Source organism: Mustela lutreola, chromosome 2 (genome assembly GCF_030435805.1).
Source record: "Mustela lutreola isolate mMusLut2 chromosome 2, mMusLut2.pri, whole genome shotgun sequence".
NCBI classification, from domain to species: Eukaryota; Metazoa; Chordata; class Mammalia; order Carnivora; family Mustelidae; genus Mustela; species Mustela lutreola.
The window spans coordinates 11,762,346-11,769,176 of NC_081291.1; the positions used below are offsets into that span (position 1 = coordinate 11,762,346).

The 6,831-nt window shown below is 38.3% G+C and overlaps 1 pseudogene; it reads left to right on the forward strand.

Annotated features, from left to right (window-relative positions):
- The first annotated feature begins 4,864 nt into the window (after window positions 1-4,864).
- Window positions 4,865-6,136, forward strand: LOC131825735 (COP9 signalosome complex subunit 5-like; annotated as a pseudogene).
- The last annotated feature ends 695 nt before the right edge of the window (window positions 6,137-6,831 follow it).

Below are 6,831 nucleotides of genomic sequence, written 5' to 3' on the forward strand. Positions count from 1 at the left end.
GTGGTGGAGGTGACTACCATGGAATAAAAAATAACAACACTGATTTTCTCAATAATGAACATTACAAATATCATTTAAATTATGCAATTTTTATTTTACATTCAAAAGTGAATATCCATATACATTTTTTGGGGGGGTGTAGAACCTATCTCCTCTCAGGAACCTGCATGCCATCTCTGAATAAGAATGTGTTCATCATCACTAGCCCTCAGGGAGATTCAAATTAAAACCACATTGAGATATCACCTTACACCAGTTAGAATGCCCAAAATTAGCAAGACAGGAAACAACATGTGTTGGAGGGGATGTAGAGAAAGGGGATGTAGAGAAAGGGGAACCCTCTTACCAATACAAGTTGGTGCAGCCTCTTTGGAGAACAGTGTGGAGATTCCTCAAGAAATTAAAAATAGAACTTCCCTATGACCTTGCAATTGCACTACTGGGTATTTAACCCAAAGATACAGAAGTAGTAAAAAGAAGAGCCATCTGTACCTCCAATGTTTATAGTAGCAATGGCCACGGTCGCCAAACTGTGGAAAGAACCAAGATGCCCTTCAACGGATGAATGGATAAGGAAGCTGTGGTCCATATACACTATGGAGTATTATGCTTCCATCAGAAAGGGTGAATACCCAACTTTTGTAGCAACATGGACGGGACTGGAAGAGATTATGCTGAGTGAAATAAGTCAAGCAGAGAGAGTCAATTATCATATGGTTTCTCTTATTTGTGGAGCATAACAAATAGCATGGAGAACATGGGGAGATAGAGAGGAGAAGGGAGTTGGGGGAAATTGGAAAGGGAGGTGAACCATGAGAGACGATGGACCATGAAAACCAATCAGAGGATTTTGAAGGGGCAGGGGGTGGGAGGTCGGGGTACCAAGTGGTGGGTATTATAGAGGGCACAGATTGTATGGAGCACTGGGTGTGGTGAAAAAATAATGAATACTGTTATGCTGAAAATAAATAAATTAATTTTTTAAAAGATTAAGAAAAAAACACATTGAAATACCACCGTATACCAGTTAGAATGGCCAAAATTAGCAAGACAGGAAACAACATGTGTTGGAGAGGATGTGGAGAAAAGGGAAACCTCTTACACTGTTTTTGGGAATGCAAGTTGGTGCAGCCTCTTTGTTGAACAGTGTGGAGATTCCTCAATAAATTAAAAATCGAGCTTCCCTATGACCCTGAAATTGCACTACCGGGTACTTACCCCAAAGATACAGATGTAGTGAAAAGAAGGGCCATCTGTACCCTCAATGTTTATAGCATCAATGGCCACAGTCGCCAAACTGTGGAAAGAACCAAGATGCCCTTCAACGGATGAATGGATAATGAAGATGTGGTCCATATACACTCTGGAGTATTATGCCTCCATCAGAAAGGACAAATATCCAACTTTTGTAGCAACATGGAAGGGACTGGAAGAGATTATGCTGAGCGAAATAAGTCAAGCAGAGAGAGTCAACTATCATATGGTTTCACTTATTTGTGGAGCATAACAAATAGCATGGAGGACAAGGGAAAATGGTGAGGAGAAGGGAGTTAGGGTAAATTGGAAGGGGAGGTGAACCATGAGAGACTATGGACTCTGAAAAACAATCTGAGGGTTTTGAAGGGACAGGGGGTGGGAGTTTGGGGAAACCAGGTGGTGGGTGTTAGGAAGGGCATGTATTGCATGGAGCACTTTGTGGTGCAAAAACAATGAATACTGTTATGCTGAAAAGAAATAAATAAAAAAGATGATGAGATAGAAATGAAGGAGGCTGAGGGGAAGAGAAAAAAAACAACTAATAAAGCATGAGGTGAGAATACAGCAATACCATGAAGTGGAACAATATTAGAGTTAATGGGACTCTGAAGAAGAAAAAGGAGAGATGGGGACAAAAGTTATATTTGAGCAAATCATAGCTGAGAACTTAGCTAATCTAAGGATGGAAACAGGCATTCAATTCCAAGAGGTAGAAAGGGCTTCTCCCAATATGATAAATAAAAAAGATCAACACCCTGACATATAATAGTGAAGCTTGCAATTTTCATAGATGAAGAGAAAATCCTGAAAGCAGCTCAAGACAGGGGTAGAAATATTAGACTGGGAACATACCTATCCAGAGAGACCTGGAAGGCCAAAAAGGTCTGGCCTGATATATTCAGGGTATTAAATGAGAAAAACATGTAACAATGAATTCTTTCTCCAGGAAGGCTGTCATTCAGAATGCAAGGAGAGATAAAGAGCTTCCAGGACAGACAGAATCTTTTTTTTCCCAGTATTCCAAAATTCATTGTTTATATACCTCACCCAGTACTACATGCAATACATGCCCTCCTTAATACCCACGACCAGACTTATTTATCCCTTCACTCCCCTCCCCTTTAACCCCTCAGTTTTTTTCTCAGAGAATGACAGACAGAATCTTGAAGAATATGTGACCACTAATTGAACCCTGAAAGAAATATTAAAGGAGATCCTGTTAGTGAAGGGAGAGCACAAAAGTGACATAAACAAGAAAGAAACAGAGACAGTATACAGAAACAAAGCCTTTCCAGGTAACACAAGGGCACTTATTTCTTGTCTTTCAATAATTACTCTGAATGTAAATGGGCTAAGTGCTCCAATCAAATGGTATCAGATTCGATAAAAAAGCAAGACTCATCCATATGCTGTCTACAAGAGAAGCATTTGAGACCTAAAGACACATCCATATTGAAAGCAAGGGGGTGGAGAACAATTTATCATGTTAATTGACCTCAAAAGAAAGCTGGGATAGCAATCCTTATATTAGACAAATTGGATTTTAAACCAGAGACTCTATGAAGCAATGAATAGGGACACTATATCATACTTGAAAGGCATATCCAACAATAAGATCTAACAATTATAAATATTTATGCTTCTAAACTGGGAGCAGCAAATTATACAAACCAGTTAATAACCAAATAAAGGAAACACATTGAGAATAATAAAAGAATAGTAGGTGACTTCAACACCCCATTCACAGTAATGGAGAAATAATCTAAGATTATTTACAAGATTTACAAGGAAACTAGGGCTTTGAATGACACACTGGACCAGATGGATTTCACAGATACATGCAGAACATTCCATCCAAAAGCACGAGAATACACATTCTTCTCAAATGCACGTGGTATATTCTCCAGAATGGATCACATGCTAGGTCATGAATTGTATCTCAATTGACACCAAAAGACTGATATTATTCCCTCCATATTCACATAGGACAATGCTTTGAAACTAGAAATCAATCACAAGAGGAAATGTGGAAGGAACTCAAACATTTGAAGGTTAAAGACCAATATGAAGAACAAATGGGTCAACCAGAAAATTAAAGAATTTTTAAAAATTCATGGAAGTAAATGAAAATAAAAACAAATGTTCAAAACCTTTGAAATACAGCAGAGACAGTTCTAAGAAGTACAATGCACAGATGTACTGAAAAGAAGAACCATCTGTACCCTAATGTTCATAGCAGCAATGGCCACAGTTGCCAAACTGTGGAAAGAACCAAGATGCCCTTCAACGGATGAATGGATAAGGAAGATGTGTTCCACACACACTAGGGAGTATTATGCCTCCATCAGAAATGATGAATACCCAACTTTTGCATCAACATGGACGGGACTGGAAGAGATTATGCTGCGTGAAATAAGTCAAGCAGGGAGAGTCAATTATATGGTTTCACTTATTTGTGAAGCATAAGAAATAACACGGAGGACATGGGGAGATGGAGAGAAGGGAGCTGGGGGAAATTGGAAGGGGAGGTGAATCATGAGAGACTATGGACTCTGAAAAGCAATCTGAGGGTTTTGAAGGGGCAGGGGGGTGGGAGTTTGGGTGCGCCTGGTGGTGGGTATTATGGAGGGCACCTATTGCATGGAACAATGGGTGTCGTACACAAACAATGAATTCTGGTACACTGAAAAGAAATTTAAAAAATAAATTTAAAAATTTTTTATAAAAAGAAATAAATACAATGCAATACAAGCCTTTCTCAAAAAAAAATTAGAAACATCTCAAATACACAAGCACAACATATACCTAAAGGAGATGGAAAAAAAATAGATAATTAAGCCTAAACCAAGGAGGAGAAGAGAAATAATGATTAGAGCAGAAATCACTTAAATAGAAACAAAAAAAAAAGTAGAACAGATCAATAAAACTAAGAGATGGTTCTATGAAAGAATCAATAAAATAGATAAACCCCTAACCATACTTATCAAAAAGAAGAGAAACGACCCAAACAAACAAAATCATGAATGAGAGAGGATCACAGCCAACACCAAGGAAATACAAACAACTTTAAGAAAATATTATAGGCAACTATATGTCAATAAATCAGATAATCTGGAAGAAATGGATGCATTCCTAGGACTTATAAACTACCTAAACTAAAACACAAAGAAATAGAGAACCTCAACAGACCCAATAACCAGAAGGGAAATTGAAGCAATAATCAAAAATCTCATGGCAAACATGAAATCAAGGCCAGATAGCTTCCCAAGGGAATTCTACCAAACATTTAAAGAATAAATGATACCTATTCTTCTAAAGCTGTTTCAAAAAATGGAAATGAAAGGAAAATTTCCAAACTTGTTCTACGAGGCCAACATTACCTTGATCCCAAAACCAAAGACCTCATAGTAAAGGAGAATTATAGACCAATGGATGACAAAATGCTTAACAAGATACTAGCCAGTAGGATCCAATGGTATGTAAAAAGGATTATTCATCAGGAAAAACGTTTGATTTATTTCTGAACTGCAAGGGTGGTTCAACATTTCCAAATCAATCAACATGATACATCACATTAATAAAAGAAAGAATGGCATGGCTGCCTCGAGAGACTAGTACGAGTTTGTACCTGTGGTGGGAAGGGTCAGAAGCCCACACCTGAGAACCTAGTGAGGTAAAGTTGTGGCTCGGTTGTGGAGGTGACAACTTCTCCGATTCATCGGCACTGGCAGCGTCGGGGAGTGGTATGGTTCAGAAAACCTGGGAATTGGCCAACAACATGCAGGAAGCCCAGAGTATCGATGAAATCTACAAATACGACAAGAAACAACAGCAAGAAATACTGGCGTGGAAACCCTGGACTAAGGACCACCATTACTTTAAGTACTGCAAAAATCTCAGCATTGGCTCTACTGAAAATGGTGGTGTATGCCAGATCGGGAGGCAAATTAGAAGTGATGGGCCTTGGGGGACGGTGGACATGGGCTTGGGTGAAAGGTGGACAGTGAAACCATGATCATTATGAACAGTTTTGCTTTGCCGGTGGAGGGCACTGAAACCCGAGTAAATGCTCAGGCTGCTGCATATGAGTACATGGCTGCATATATAGAAAACGCCAAAAAGGTTGGCCGCCTTGAAAATGCGATTGGCTGGTATCACAGCCATCCTGGCTATAGCTGCTGGCTTTCTGGGATTGATGTTAGTACTCAGATGCTCAATCAGCAGTTCCAGGAACCATTTGTAGCAGTAGTAAACGACCCAACAAGAACAATATATGCAGGGAAAGTGAATCTTGGAGCCTGTAGGACATACCCAAAGGGCTACAAACCCCCTGATGAAGGACCTTCTGAGTACCAGACTATGCCACTTAATAAAATTGAAGACTTTGGTGTACATTGCGAACAATATTATGCCTTAGAAATCTCATATTTCAAATCCTCATTGGATTGCAAATTGCTTGAGCTTTTGTGGAATAAATACTGGGTGAATATGCTGAGTTCCTCTAGTTTGCTTACTTATGCAGACTATACCACTGGTCAGGTCTTTGATTTGTCTGAAAAATTAGAACAGTCAGAAGCTCAGCTGGGATGAGGGAGTTTCATGTTGGGTTTAGAAACACATAACAGAAAGTCAGAAGACAAACTTGCCAAAGCTACAAGAGACAGCTGCAAAACTACCATAGAAGCTATCCATGGATTGATATCTCAGGTTATTAAGGATAAACTGTTTAATCAAATGAACATTTCTTAAACAATCACTAAGTAGTACTTTTGACTGAAATCCAGTATGAGAAAAATACTCAAGTAACACTTTAAAACCAGTTACCAAAAATCTGATTAGAAGTTAAGGTGCTCTGAAGTGTCCTGAATATTAACATCGTGTAATAAAACTCTTTAAAATGAAGAAAAAAAAAAAAAGAAAGAATGGAAACATGATTCTCGCAATTGATTAAGAAAATGTATTTGAAAAAATATAACATCCCTTCTTGATTAAACCTCTTCACAATGTAGGGATGGAGGGAACATACCTTTATATCATAAAAGCCATCTATGAAAATCCCACAGGAAATATTATTCTCAATGGGGAAGACTGAAAGCTTTTCCTTTAAGTCAGAAACAAGATAGAGATACCCACTCTCAACACTATTGTCCAAAATAGTATGAGAAGTTCTAGCCTCAGCAATCAGACAACAAAAAGAAATAAAATGTATTCAAATTGGCAAAGAAGTGAAACTCTCACTCTTCTCAGATGACATGATACTTTATGCAGAAAACACAAAAGACCCCACTCCAAAATTGCTAGAACTCATACAGCAATTCAGCAACATGGCAAGATATAAAATCAGTGCGCAGGGATCAGTTGCATTTCTAACCACTAACAATGTGACTGAAGAAAGAGAAATTAAAGAATTGATTCCATTTAAGACAGCACCAAAAACCATAAGATACCTAGGAATAAACTTAACCAAATAGGTAAAATACCAGTACTCTCAAAACCACAGAACACTTATGAAAGAAATTTAGGAAGACATAAAGAAGTGTAAAAATATTCCAACTCATGGGTTGGAGGAATAAC